Genomic DNA, 14,907 nt, shown 5'->3' with positions numbered 1-14,907 from the left:
CATGTAAATAGAGCCTAATTCACTAAATAGGCTGTATGTGACGTAGACCCTAATTAAAACCCCGGGCCGAAACTAGGACGACAGTCAGCCGACGGCAGTTCAGAGTGCACTAGGTCGATTTCGGGGGATAAATCTTGTTTGTCCGAATAGGGCCCTTAAACGAGCATATACACTTGCCATGTAAATAGAGCCTAATTCACTATATAGACTAAAGGCGACGCCAACCCTTATTGAAACCCCGGGCCGCAACTGAAACAACAGCCCGATAAACAGCTGACGGGAGTTCAGCGTGCACAAGGTCGGTTCCGGGGAATAACTCTTGTTTGTCCGCAAGAGACCCTTAAAGGTACATACCCACTTGCCAAGTAACTTGAGCATAACATATACGCTACATAGGCCGTAGGTGACTCCTAATTTAAACCCCGAGCCGAAATTACATCAGCCCGACAGGGAGCCGACGGGAGTTCAGCGTGCACTAGATCGCTTCCAGTGAATAACTCTTATTTGAACGAAAGGGGCCCTTTAAGATGCATACCCGCTCGCTATAGAAATAGAGCATAATACATACGCCCAATATGCTGAAGATGGTGCAGACCATAATTAAAATCCCGGGCCGAAACTAGATCAGCCCGACAGGCAGCCGACGTGATTTCAGCGTGCAATAGGTCGCTTCCGGGGAATAATTCGTTTTATTGTCCGAAAGGGGCCAATAAAGGTGCATACACACTCGCCATGTAAATAGTGCATACTACGATTAATAGGCTTTAGGTGACGGCGACCCTAATTAAAACCCCGAGCCGAAACTAGATCAGCCCGACAGGTAGTCGACGGGAGTTCAACGTGCACTAGGTCGCTTCTGGGGGATAACTCTTGTTTGTCCGAAAGGGGCCCTTAAAGGTGTATACCCACTCGCAATGTAAATAGTTCATAATACGCTATTTCGGCTTTATGTGACTTCAACCCTAATTAAAACCCAGGGCCGAAACTAGATTAGCCGGACAGGTAGTCGACGGGAATTGGGCTTTCACAAGGTCGCTTCCGGGGGATAACTCTTGTTTGTCCGAAAGGGGCCCTAAAATGTGCATACCCACTCGCCATGTAAATAGAGCATAAAACGCTTAATAGGCTTTAGGTGACGCCGACCCTAATTAAAACCCGGGCCGAAATTAGATCAGCCCGAGAGGCAGCTGACGGAAGTTCAACGTGCACTAGGTCGCCTCCGGAGGATAACTCTTGTTTGTCCGAAAGGGACCCTTAAAGGAGCATACCAACTTGCCATGTACATAGAGCATACTTCGCTTTATAGGCTGTAGGTGACGCATACCCTTATTAAAACCCCGGGCCGAAACTAGATCAGCCCGACAGGCAGCCATCGGGTTTAAAGCTTGCACTGGGTCGCTTCCGGGGTTTAACTCTTATTTGTGCAAAAAGGGCACGTAAAGGTGCATACGAATTCGCCATGTAAATAGAGCTTAATACATACGCTAAATATGCTATAGGTGTCGCCGACCCTAATTAAAAACTCAGCTCGAAACTAGATCAGCCCGACTGGGAGCCGACGGGAGTTCAGCTTGCAATAGGTCGCTTTCGGGGGATAACTCATGTTTGTTCGAAAAAGGCCCTTAAATGTTCATAACAACTCGCCATAAAAATAGCACATACTAGTAATACGCTTAAGGCCGAAACAAGGTTAGCCCGACAGACGGCCGACGAAAGTTCAGCGTGCACAATGTTGTTTCCTTATGATAACTCTTGTTTGTCGGAAGGCTGTCCTTAAAGGTGCATACCCACTCGCAATGTGCATAGCAAATAATACGCTGAATAGACTGTATGTGACGCCGACCATAATTTAAACCCCGGGCCGAAACTAGATTAGCCCGACAACGAGCTGACGAAAGATCGGCGTGCACTAGATCGCTCCTGTGGTATAACTCTTGTTTATCCGAATATATATATATATATATATATATATATATATATATATATATATATATATATATATATATATATATATATATATATATATATATATATAGCGCATACGATAAATAAACTATATATGACGCCGACCCTAATAAAAACCCCGGGCCGAAACTGGAGTTCAGCGTGTACTATGTCGGTTCCGGGGCAGGATGTAAATTGTGTTTGTCCGAAAGCGGTCCTTTAAGGTGCATACCATCTCGCAATATAAATAGCGCATCATACGCTAAATAGGCTATATGTGACGCCGATCTAAATTAAAACCCCGGGCCGAAACTAGATCAGCCCGACAGGCAGCCTTCGGGAGTTTAGCTTGCATTAGGTCGGATCCGATGTATAACTCTTGTTTATCCGCAAGCGACTCTTAAAGGTGCATATCCACTCGCAATATAAATATCTCATTACACACATAATAGGCTGTATATGACGCCGACCCTAATTGAAACCGTATTAAGGCGAATAGGCTTTTTATAACGCTAAATGATTATGTCTTAACCTATATAATTAACTCGCTAAGTAGACTGAATAGGCTGCTCAATATGCTTAAAGTGAATAATATGATGTTTGTCTCCAGCTATTTAATTAGAGTTCTTTAAAGCTAAATAGACTGAATAGGTTTTTCTTAATAGTCTAAATATGATTTATGTTTCAACCTATTTGATATAATTGTTTACTAGACTAAATTAGCAGGAGAGGCTGCTTAATAGGCTAAAGAGGCTAAACAGAATGTTTGTTTAAACATATATGTACTAAACTTGCACAATTGGCTATATAAACGGACAGTACTGATAAATATGCTAATTAGAACGTATTTTTAGCATATGTACAACACTTGCTAAATAGGCTAAAAAGGCGGGAAAGGTTGCTTAATATGCTTAATATGCTAAGTATGATGTATTGTCCAACCTATGTACTAAACTTGTTAAATAGGCTAAATATGCTATAAAGGCTAAATAGGATGCATGTTTCAACCTATGTACTAGACTTGTTAAATAAGCAAATAGGCTGAAAATGGTGTTAAATAGGCTAAAAAAGCTTAATAGGATTCATGTTTCAACCTATGTACTACACTTGTTAAATAGGCTAAATAGGCTGAAAAGGATGCCAAATAGACTAAATAGGCTATATATGATGCATGTTTCAACCTTTGTACTTACTTGCTAAATAGGCTGAATATGCTGAAAAGGGCACTAAATAGGCTAAAAAGGATGGATGATTCAACCTACCGGTATGTACAAAACTTGTAAAATAGGCTATATACATGTAGTTTGAAAAGGCTACTAAATAGGCTAAATAAGATACCTGTGTCAACATATGTACTAATTTTGTTAAAAAGGCTAAATAGGCAGAAAATGGTGCTAAATAGGCTAAACAGGCTATATATGATGCATGTTAAAACATGTGTTTAGACTTGTAAAAGGGCTAAATAGGCATAAAAGGCTGCTAAATATGCTATATAGCATAAATAGGATGCATATCTAAACCTATGTACTAAACTTGTTAAATAGGCTAAATAGGCTGAAAAGGGTGCTAAATACACAAGACAGGCTAAAAAGGATGCATGTGTCAAGCTAAGTACTATACTTGTTAAATATGCTTAATAGGCAGAAAAGAGTGCAAAATAGGCTAAATAGGATGCATGTGTCAACCTGTGTACTTAACTTGTTAAATACTAGGCTAAATAGGTTGAAAAGGGTGTTAAAAAGCCTAAGTAGGCAAAATAGGGTGCATGGTTCAACCCATGAACTAAACTTGCTAAATATGCTAAATAACCTGAAGAGGGTATTAAATAGGACAAATAGGCTAAATATGATGCTTGTGTCAACCTATTTACTTAACTTGTTACATAGGCTTTATATGCTGAAAAGGGTGATTAATAAACTAAATAGGCGAAATAAGATATATGTTAACCTATGTACTAAACTTGCTATATAGGCTTAATAGGCTTAATAGGGTGCTAAATATGCTAAATATGCTAAAAAGGATGAATGTGTCAACCTATGTACTAAACATGTTAAATAAGCTAAAAAGGCTGAAAAAGGTGCTAATTAGGCTAAATAGGATGGATGTGTCAACCTATGTACTAAACTTGTTAACTAGGCTAAATAGGCTTAAAAGGGTCCTAAATAAGCTAAATAGGATGCATGTTTCTAAACTTGCTAAATATGATGAAGAGGGTGTGCTAAAAACGCTAAATATGATGCATGTGTCAACCTATGTACTTAACTTGTTAAATAGGCTAAATAGGCTGAAAATGGTGCTAAATAGGCTTAATATGATGTATGTTTTAACATATGTACTAAACTTGCTAAATAGGCTAAATAGGGTACATGCGTCAACATATGTACTTAACTTGTTAATTAGGCTAAACATGCTGAAAAGGGTGTTAAATAGGCTAAATAGGATGAAAGTTTTAACCTATGTACTAAACTTGCTAAATAGGCTAAATAGGCTTACTTCACACACGTTACACCACAGCATTTTTGACACGCGTACAGTAAGAAATGTGCGCTACAATAAAGTCGGCTTAAATATGGCCCTTAGTAATTGTGTCTCTATATATAAATATATATATATACATATATATATATATATATATATATATATATATATATATATATATATATATATATATATATATATATATATTGTATTGGCATTTTGTTTTGTTTAAGTCTTTAGTTTATTAAAGTATTTAGAGGTAGCAAGTCCTCTTAAGATGACTAGTAGATTTGCCTTATTGTTTCGTCTGTGGCATCGGTGTCTTTCACACATCTAGTTAGCAAAACATGCTCACATTGTAGTTAATTCTTCAAACTATATCAATATTATGTATTGTATCGCTTATTTTACAACATAATATGTTTATGTTGCTGAAGTTAAACTTGCTCCTAAAATATACTGTGCCGATTTAAATAAAATAAAACTCAATTAGTCTTGCTGACCAGCGTTTGTGACATTTCCAGATAAAGCATTAACATGTTTAATTAAAGGAACATGATAACTTATTTTGGTATGTGACAAATATCATTAAATGCATTTTCTATATATTTAAAATAATTCCAATATTGAGAAATTAAATTGAATAATTGCCTTGACTTTTCTGAGATTAGAACCCAGGACAGCAAAATCTATCGCGCTACAATAAGCCATGTAAGATTTTATTTTTAATAATTAAAAGCGTATGGTAAAAGCTTTATTAAAAGAGAGTTTATTTATTTTCTCTTTTTTTATTACAAGAATAGCTTCAAAATTGTTTACACTTCTTTTTTAAATGTTCTTTTGCAAAATATGATACATTCCGATGTATATATATATACACACATGAATAAAGTGTATTGAATATTGTATGTATAATTTCAAATATCAAAACATCATACCATACTACCTAGACTTAAAGCATCTTTATACTATTGCATTTACACACTAAGTGAAAATACCACATCATATATAAACCTTGCATCAATTATATGAAACTTACTTCTTGCCAGTTGCAAAGTCCTATGGTCTTTTGTAGACAATCTTGCAATGCCACTAACTGCCACAAAAGTTCAGCTCCAAATGATATTTAACTTCATAGTTATGAATAGGTTTTTTCGTAAATCACGCGATACAAATATTATAACTTCAAAGCCAATATTTTTGAAAACTTCTACAAAGCCATGCCCATATTACACTGTCAATATTGATTGTGTTATTATCAAATCGATGAGAGTAGTCGATCATTTTAGATAATTGTCAGGTTTAAAACAGGTATATTAAAAAAGTTCGCTTATGATTCATTGTGGTTTTATAAGGGATGTTAAGTCATTCAGTGGTAAAACACGATCCCCGTTGAAATAAAATATCGACAGAAAGTATTAATCAAACACTAAAGGAAATTTGAAACCAACCGAATGATCTAATTTATCAATCCGCTGTACTTCAGTCAACGATCAAACCAAAGTTAAGAGAAGCGATTAAACAGACTCAGTGGCAATATATTCCTATGTTTATTTTGGTAAGGATTGTTTTATTTTGTAATTCTTTTTTACGTATGTGGACTGATATAACTGTGTGCAAATACTATTAAGGGTGTTTATATACTTTTTTTCTGAAATATCAAGGGATAAGTTGATGTTGAAATTCAAGCCAATTATAAAGCTATTTTTATGTTCCGATTTAAACATGTTTGAAAACTAATTGACGTTTAATAACATTCACACCCGACTGCGGATTTGGACAATATTTTCCTTAAGAAAACGTTCATGGTTTGTCAAGTGACAAAAAAGAATGTAACATGTTCATTACAGAATATTTTTAAATTACATCAAAAACAGTAAAACGACACTCATGCCTAAAAATAATATCAGTTTGTTTACACATTATTATCAATGCATATCGGTAACTTTTGTTTAATATTATGTCTCGTTTTTTGTCGGAAATTTGAAAAAAATAAACGGGTATTACTAATATTTTAAAAATATAATGCTGTTGATTTCTTGAGTTTGAATGCTCCTGAGGGAAATATTTAGATTTTGATAAGTAAGATCCCAAATTTGAAAAATCAATAAGGCAATATTATAATCAACTCTTTTTTAAGTTATCGCTGGCTGAACTATTATCGATTTTTCAAATTCACGTGAAAAGCCCTAATACATTACATGAAAAGGTGCAATCGCTGGTTGAGCGATTCTTTGTATTTTTGTTTCAATTATTTCTATGCCAAACAGTTTTTTTGTCCGCAAATCAAACCATCATTTACATTTCTATGTAGTCCGTTATTTAAATTGTCGTAATTTGTGAAAATTGTGACAATTGTATTGTTATATTTATTTTTGCATTGTGTTCAACGTGATGAATGTGGTATACGGAGAAGTGTGTGGCTTCTATAATGGTACATAAAGACAAGCTTTTAGTTAATGGTCTCATTTGCTTGCTTTGAAGTAATCTCCTGCAAATAAGAATAACGAGAGTCGTGATTGCACACAATTGTTCGAAGCAGTCGAGTCGAGGTATTAGTCGAGTTATTAAGCCCGGCCCACCCCATATATGCCCGGAATAAAGTATAATAAGTGCATGATTACTTACGAGTGTAGAGTTGTATTAGGAAAAATGAACATTAATGATTACATCGTCCGAATCCTCGACATGTATAGTATATTGAACATTGCATGAGCAGTAACAATTAACGAATGAGTTAGCTGATACAAATACAAGGCAATGTTGCCTACGCCATCATTAGCAGAGATTGATGGACCTGTAAGGAGGATAACACTCACCGAATCTTATCATTGAATATCCTTCGTACAGAATTTAACATAATCATAATTAAAAAAAACAATCTGATATGTACTTCTTATATATGACATTTATTTTGCTTCTTGTGTAATATTATTTTACTGTGTATAATGTTTCTTAGAAATGTGTTAGACACTGGTGCTCACACTTGCTTGGACACAGACAAAGCCACTACATATTCTACTTTGTACAAAAAGACAACTGGCAATAATTCATCCTAAACTGATGACATAAAAAAAATCATTTATTAACGATTATCTATACACGAGGGTCATTCAGCTGTGCAAGTTTGAGCAAAATCTGGCAAGCAGTCAAAGAGGAGGTGAGGACGTACGTTTTCGGGGCGTATATATTATATTGTGGAAACAAAGCCAAATAGCCATAATGCAGCCAAAACTGGTCACAGTTGAAAGAAAAAATCTTTACAATCATCTACACATTAAGTCATCTAGCAGTGAACTTTTTAGCAAGATCGACCAAGCCATTATAGGGAAGTTGAAACACGAGCTTTATATTAAAAACAAGGGGCCATAAAAAAATGGCCGAAGCCAAAATGTCTTTCTTTACGATTATTTTCACATTAAGACCAATCAGCTTTCAAAATATGGGCGAGATCCATCGAGCCGTTAAGAGCAGTTAACAACACAAGCTTTTAGATGTGCGCACGTCTGTACGAGACACGTGCAATGTTTAATACCTATATATATCTAATAATATATTTATCTGATAGAATTGGTAATTGAGCATGGGATATATTTGCAACACATTTTTGGTCGTAGGGAAGTATAAACCATAGTTAGATTAAAATTATCCAAGGCACGTAAAAGTAACAGGGAAGAAACGACAATTTATTAATGTTAACCTTGAATTGTAACATTGACCTTCCTGACACTGAGGACAATACATTGTTTGTGACACATTGTCTGGCCATGGGGAATGATCAGTGATAATATAGGCAATTGTATGATCCGAACTAATAGAATCAACATCAGAGCACAAAGATAGACTTATTCACAAAGAACTGGCAAATTTGTAAGTATGCCTTCTATTTACTCAGGAAAGTCTTATCTGATAAACATACTTTGAACCATATTATTCAAACTGTTGTGCTATTCAAATATATTTCTAAAGTATACAAAATGCAAGTATGATGGCGTATGAAAGCCCTACAAGTACTGAAAGAGTACAATGTGTCATTCGTTACATTGACAAGATCTCATTTCAAAATTATCTGTAGTTATTTTTAAAAAAGTGGTTATGTTCTTGTTCATATACGTACACATGTGACAGAAATCATCAACAACAAACTACGACTCTTGCACACATTACATGGTCATCAATTCTGCCAAGATATTTAAAAAAAAGTGTAAAGGACTGATTGCAAAAGTTTGACCTTTGATCTTGTATTCAGGGACCTGGTTCTTGCGCGTGTCACTGTCCCATCATTCTCATCACTTTGACAAGGTATTTAACAATACTTCTTTTCTGCTTGATTCTATTCTCCAGACATATATCAATGCCGGCCTTTTAATCGAGCGACATACATGATACACACGACACGTGCTTTTGATATGAGGATCATTTGTATCATTTTTCGGAATCCCATCATGCGTTTTAAAGAAATAGACTAGGTATAAACATCTACTTCCATAAATGTGAAACCATTCATTTTCATCAGCATGAAATTTCGTCCTTTTTAAAAAAAATGACTATTTCGTCAGCACTTAAATTCGTCCATTTCTGGTTTTGAAAAAATCGTCCGATTCGTTTGTAATGTTTGTAAAACATGTAATACGCGGTTGCGAAAAAGTCGTGCTGGGGAAAGAAGGGGTGACACTTGGTAGTCACTTGCAGGAGGTGGGCATTATTTGGCATATACTAATTAACAAGTCTGTTATTTCAGGTGATAGTAACTGTCCTTTATTATTTTATGTCATTGACACGTTCTTTGTTATGATTAGCGGATAAGTGGGACTGAATAACCGTTAACGAGTGTTTTAAACAACGAAGCCAATTGCCAATTAGACTTTTTCCATTACAATCACGGACAACCAAACACAAATCAATATGTTCTTTATTAATTTGTAATAAAAGCGCAGAATATATTTCAGTCAGGTGTTGATCACACATCGTCATATTTTAATTGCGTTTAATAGTATTGTCTTTAATCCGGATTCGCCGCGTGTTGGCTGCAACAACCCTGAAAAACACAATACACACAATGGGTAATAAAGTTGTTAACAATTAGCGCTAATCAACACTATTATACCTAAACGAAGTCGACGCATTCGATACAGCCTTATTGCATTCGCGTTTTACAGGAAATGTCAGTTGTCAATACACTGTATAATGTACACCCCTTTGTGTCAAAACCGGATTTAACTTGAGTGTGAATAGTCGACTGTTTCATGTTCTTTGTATCAATACCATCCGGATATCTGTACTATAAGTATACCAGTCTACAAACAAGGTGCGCGCTTCCGCATATGGGTATTCGGACGAAAAAAAAATTGACCTACGGTTTAGCGTTCACGCAGTCGAACGCATTTAGCAATATAACTCGTTTTTTTTCACTATTTCTTTACTTGCAAAAAATACTAGTTGCTTATAACTTACCTTGCAATCTTTTTTTCTCTCGCATTTTGCGAGTGTGCGAGTGTTAATTTCGAGCCCTGTGTATATGCGTGGATTACGCTGGATTTAAATGCCTCAATGCCTACGGTAATTCAGTCTTATTTGTTTCAAATATGGGACATGATTGTTTGTTAGGATCTTGAATTCCTCCATCGGTCGAAGGACGAAAAAGACGAAAATTAATGTCTGACGAATAATAATGGTTTCACAGTATATGCACATATATAGAATAGAACCGGTTGGCAAGCGGCATAATTCTTCCACAGGAAAAATCGTTTTCATATGATGATCATTTGTGTCGATTTATTTTCAATTCACATCATGCTCAATAAAGTTACCAAGGTTTTACATGAACAGTTGATTTCACTATATCGATATAAATGTTATGCACAAACTTTTAGTACCCACTGTGTCCTTGACCTTCTAGCTAGCATTATGGTTGTTGTACGCGGTATATCATCTTATCTGATGATCATTTGTGCCAATTCATTTCGAAATCCTATCATGCATGACAAAAATATGCGTTAACTTGAACAAAATTCCCCCCATACACACACACTTTGCGCGGTAGCCGGAAAATCAGTAGCAGTAAGAATGGCATTTACACGATGTCTTACTTTATACAAGTGCACTACTGATACTTGATTTGTAAGGACGTAACATTTTAACTGAATTTTATGATAATAAAGTGGCGAGTAAGATTCCACTGGTTCAATACATGGAAAACATGTGACATTGTATTCGTTTTTCTAACAATATTCAATACAGTATTGCTTCTCGATAACTAAAATTGAAAAAAATCGCAATATGCAGTTTGGATTTGTGTCTATTTGTCAGGGAAACACCGCCAATATCACCCTTTGAGGTTTATCTTATGAACCATTCTGTATTACAAAGCATGGAAATGTTTTCATCAGGGTCATTTGAAAAGGAATCCACTGGGTGAGGACAATGTAATTTTGAAGCGTTTGATATGTTTTTGTATTGAATAGCCTCGATCAATATAATTGGACTATTGAACAATTTAAGGTACTGTTTCCACTAGGCTTATTCAATTTTTTATCAACTCAAAAGAATATTGTAGTGCCTGTAATAATTATATCAAAGAGAAAATTGTATGGATCTGTAAGAGATTTTTTTCTATTATAAAAACTAATTCACATTCCAATAGATCTCTGTTATTTGTTAAGTAAATGTAGGATAGTATTGGGCTTTACATTATTTAAATTACACAAATTAATAGTGATTTATTTCAAATTATTTGCCGTTTAAATAATCACGCTTCTACAATTAGTAAAGTTTTGAAGATTTTAACAAAATGATAACAAATGATAAATAAATACATAAATAAATAAATGATAACATTTATACATCCTTAAATGTGTGTTGTTCATAACATTAAGCATTCATACATGTTTTTATTTTTCCTTGCCGTGATGCAGCCGAATTCAGCACCAATCTATACATTACACAACTTTTCATCCGAATGGTCTAAATGCGGAGCACTGTGGGATCCAGCCCGTATTACATGTATTCAACCGTGACTCGTTCAAATGTAAATGAGCGTATAGTTTTCATACTGCAGCAGATTGCTAGAAGTTTGAGAGTTGTTCGGCATACGAAGAAGATTCTAGCATTCAACATTTCATACATCGTTATGTGCAGGGATATTTAAAACGACTTAAAATACTTGAATATTAGTTTCGGTACGAATAATTCTACTGCATGCGTTTACACATTTACAAACAAGTTTGTTTTTCACAAATCACTACTTATTCATACAGTTTTATGTTGTATGAAACTCATGTTGAAATATGAGAGGTTTAACCCTTTTAAAAGCCATATCATCTATATATAGTATGTGATTAATATGGTTGATACATAGTGAAAAGTTATCGTTATCGATCAATCTCTACGGTGGAAAGCACTTGTAATATAAAACTTTCATAAATTTTGTAGTTTTAAAATCTTTTGTTGTGCTCTACTAGTTTCTGTAGCGCATCTAACACTTAATTTACTTAGTATAGGTATATAACAAACGGCAGCGAATAATCACTTATAATTACTGAAATAGTAATGATACTTTTTTAAGCATGTTTACATGTTTAAAAGCCGATTCGCGTTGTTATAATTCACACGGAGCCGTCCTTTGTGTTCGTTATGACTAACGGCCTATTGAAAGTAGGAAGTTTATTGTGCGAATAATGTGACCTCAGTGTCGATTTTAATTTGCCTACAGAGTGGTTGATCTAATATACAGAGAGCTTCATATTGGCTTCGAGCCGTAATCAGCATAATTAACTTAATAAGCAGTAACACACGCACTGCGAAGATCAAACATTATCGGTTTTCAATTACACGCCAAATGTCAAAATATTTTCATTCGACTTTACAGGGTATATACTTAATTTTACTTTTGGTGTATCTGTAAGCATGGTCGCGATACAAACATATATCCTGGGAGATTATTAAACACATTTGCCGGTAATGCCCTCAAAATCTATAGAATATAATTGTCTTTTCGCAAAATTTTAGACGTGTTAGAATAAAAACCGTCATTTAATTGCATAGTGATTGCAACAAACATATTCTTCTTAAAATCAAATATTGTGGATACCACAATATAAAAAGTGACACGATATGATATATTAAAGTATTTAAGTATATTTAATTGCATGCTTTATCTCATTCTTAAAGCAAATACATAATTTTATGTTTGCTCTTAAAGTTAACATTATTTATGGACGTTGATGTATCAGCTATAAGATGGGCAAGAATCATGTATCTCCGTACTTTGTTATAAATTAATATCAACCGTTTTTATTCTCACACTTTTTAAACATAACTATGCAACTTGTCTCAAATATTTAAAGAAACGGCCCATTACAAAATTTGCAAGGTAAGCTAAAGGATGAATGTATGTATTTTGCTGATTTCGTGGATATCGTATTATATCCAGAATATGCATACGTTTAAACCTCTGTATGTCAAGTCGTCGGAACAGCTACTCCGCTGTTGCCCATTGTAAATACGTACACATGTCCATGAACCGTAGACGTGTTTAAAACTTAGATTAATATAATTCTTCTGCGACCACACCATATCACGTATTTATGATCTTGTTGTGTTTATTTATGCGAGAAAATAGATTTGTTTTGCCCTTATTACCGAGTAAAGAAATAATCGAGTTTATTTTAACAAAAAAAGTTATCAGTTGCTGGGCGTTGGATTATTGCAACACCTTTTGTACGTTAAATGTGCATGATGTGAATTGAAGTGAGTTGGGAATAAGGGCAAAAATGCAATGGGCAAGGCTTCTGTACACAGATTCAATTAATCCAACTTTTCGTTTACTGACCCTTAAATAACGCCTTATTCCAGGTACAGATGCATGGTCATTTACACATCGTACTGTATAGTAATCACCATCATTAGCAAAATGTTGGGATGTCTTCCCAAAATGCGCCTGATACACTTATGCAAACCATCAACAAGAATGGATGCATGTCCTCATAAACAGCGCCTTAATCCTTTATTCTAAATCCTACCCACAACAAGAGGTAGAGATGCATGTCCTCCAACACTGGGCCTTATACCATTATCTCAAACAACAACAGCAGTTTGAGGTGCGTGTTCGCAAACACTCCACCTACTAACATTAACCGAGTCGACAGCAGTGCGTTGAGGTTCATGGCATTCCTTAATAACCGAACATCATATTGCCCTTCCACACACCGACACTGTGTCTTATACATTTATCACCACCATATGGAAGGGGGTTGAGATGCATGTCCTCCGACAGAGCGCTTAAAGCCACCAACAGCAGGAGGTTGAGATACATATCCTTGTACACTGTACCTTATACCCTTATAAAACGTTTTGCTTCGGTGAATTGATCACACAGGTCGCTATAAAAGTAACAAAACTCCTCCCTCAATCGTGACTCGATGTCTAAATGCATTCATTGTTCGTGTTTCACACATGGTGCCCTATGTTTAAGATCTGTTTTTTTTTTAATTGCAAAAATTTGCACTACTTATGACTTATGAAAAATATATAGTATGTTATGGGGTCTGAGAAGTGCAATCCTTTTTTGCAAAGTCTGTTAAGAAATTAATATCAACTAGATTAAAACTAAAACGTTGATATTTCTGGACTTCACATTTAATTTAAGGTTATTAAAGTAAAGGGCATTTAAAAATTCCTAATTTATTACGATTGTTCTACTTGTTATTTGATTCTGATTCAATAATGGCGCTATTTATCATGAATGTTTTGAGAGTAAGACCTATCCGAAACACCCTGCAATATCATTTCGATATTTTTACTCCGTAAGTGTAGATACATAACATTAATGAAGACCAAAGCACAGGCTTATTTGATTATGACAATTCGGCGTAAATGATTTCACTGGGAAGAGCAATTTAATTTTCGTTTAGCTTTTTTAGATTTCAGTCATTTAAATTGGACCATAGAGTAATTCAAGGTTTGTTAACACAAATATTCTTTTAATAATATAATCACCTTGTTGGACCGCTAAACCAATTATGTGCCAATTTAGTATAATGAAGAATTTTAAGTAAATAGAGCTGTTGTTGTGCTTTTCCCATTTTAACATTGATTTCAGGGACATGATTGGAATTTATATAAGATAAATGACGTACAAGGGATCCGATAAATCGATACAGCGTGTTTTAAATATACAGGTGTGATGACTTAATAGATTGCTGGGTTCTTGTAATGGCACCTGTGATGTAAATGATTTATTTGGACCCGCTGGTCAGGATTTTATTTGGTCAAAGAGAAGCAAGGAAATACATTGTTTTCCGTTCAAAAACCTCATATTCATTTTTCTTCCAATATCGAAGCTATAAAACACACACACACACACAAAAGACATTCATGTGACCTATAAGATAAATTATACCGTGTCGTATGTTTCCATCGTTTTGTAGTTATTTATTTTCCTCATTCGTTCGTGTTAGGGTTTCGGCAGAGATTTTCTACAAAACC

The sequence above is a fragment of the Dreissena polymorpha genome, chromosome 2 (assembly GCF_020536995.1).
Source record: "Dreissena polymorpha isolate Duluth1 chromosome 2, UMN_Dpol_1.0, whole genome shotgun sequence".
NCBI classification, from domain to species: domain Eukaryota; kingdom Metazoa; phylum Mollusca; class Bivalvia; order Myida; family Dreissenidae; genus Dreissena; species Dreissena polymorpha.
This window is presented reverse-complemented; position numbering follows the sequence as displayed.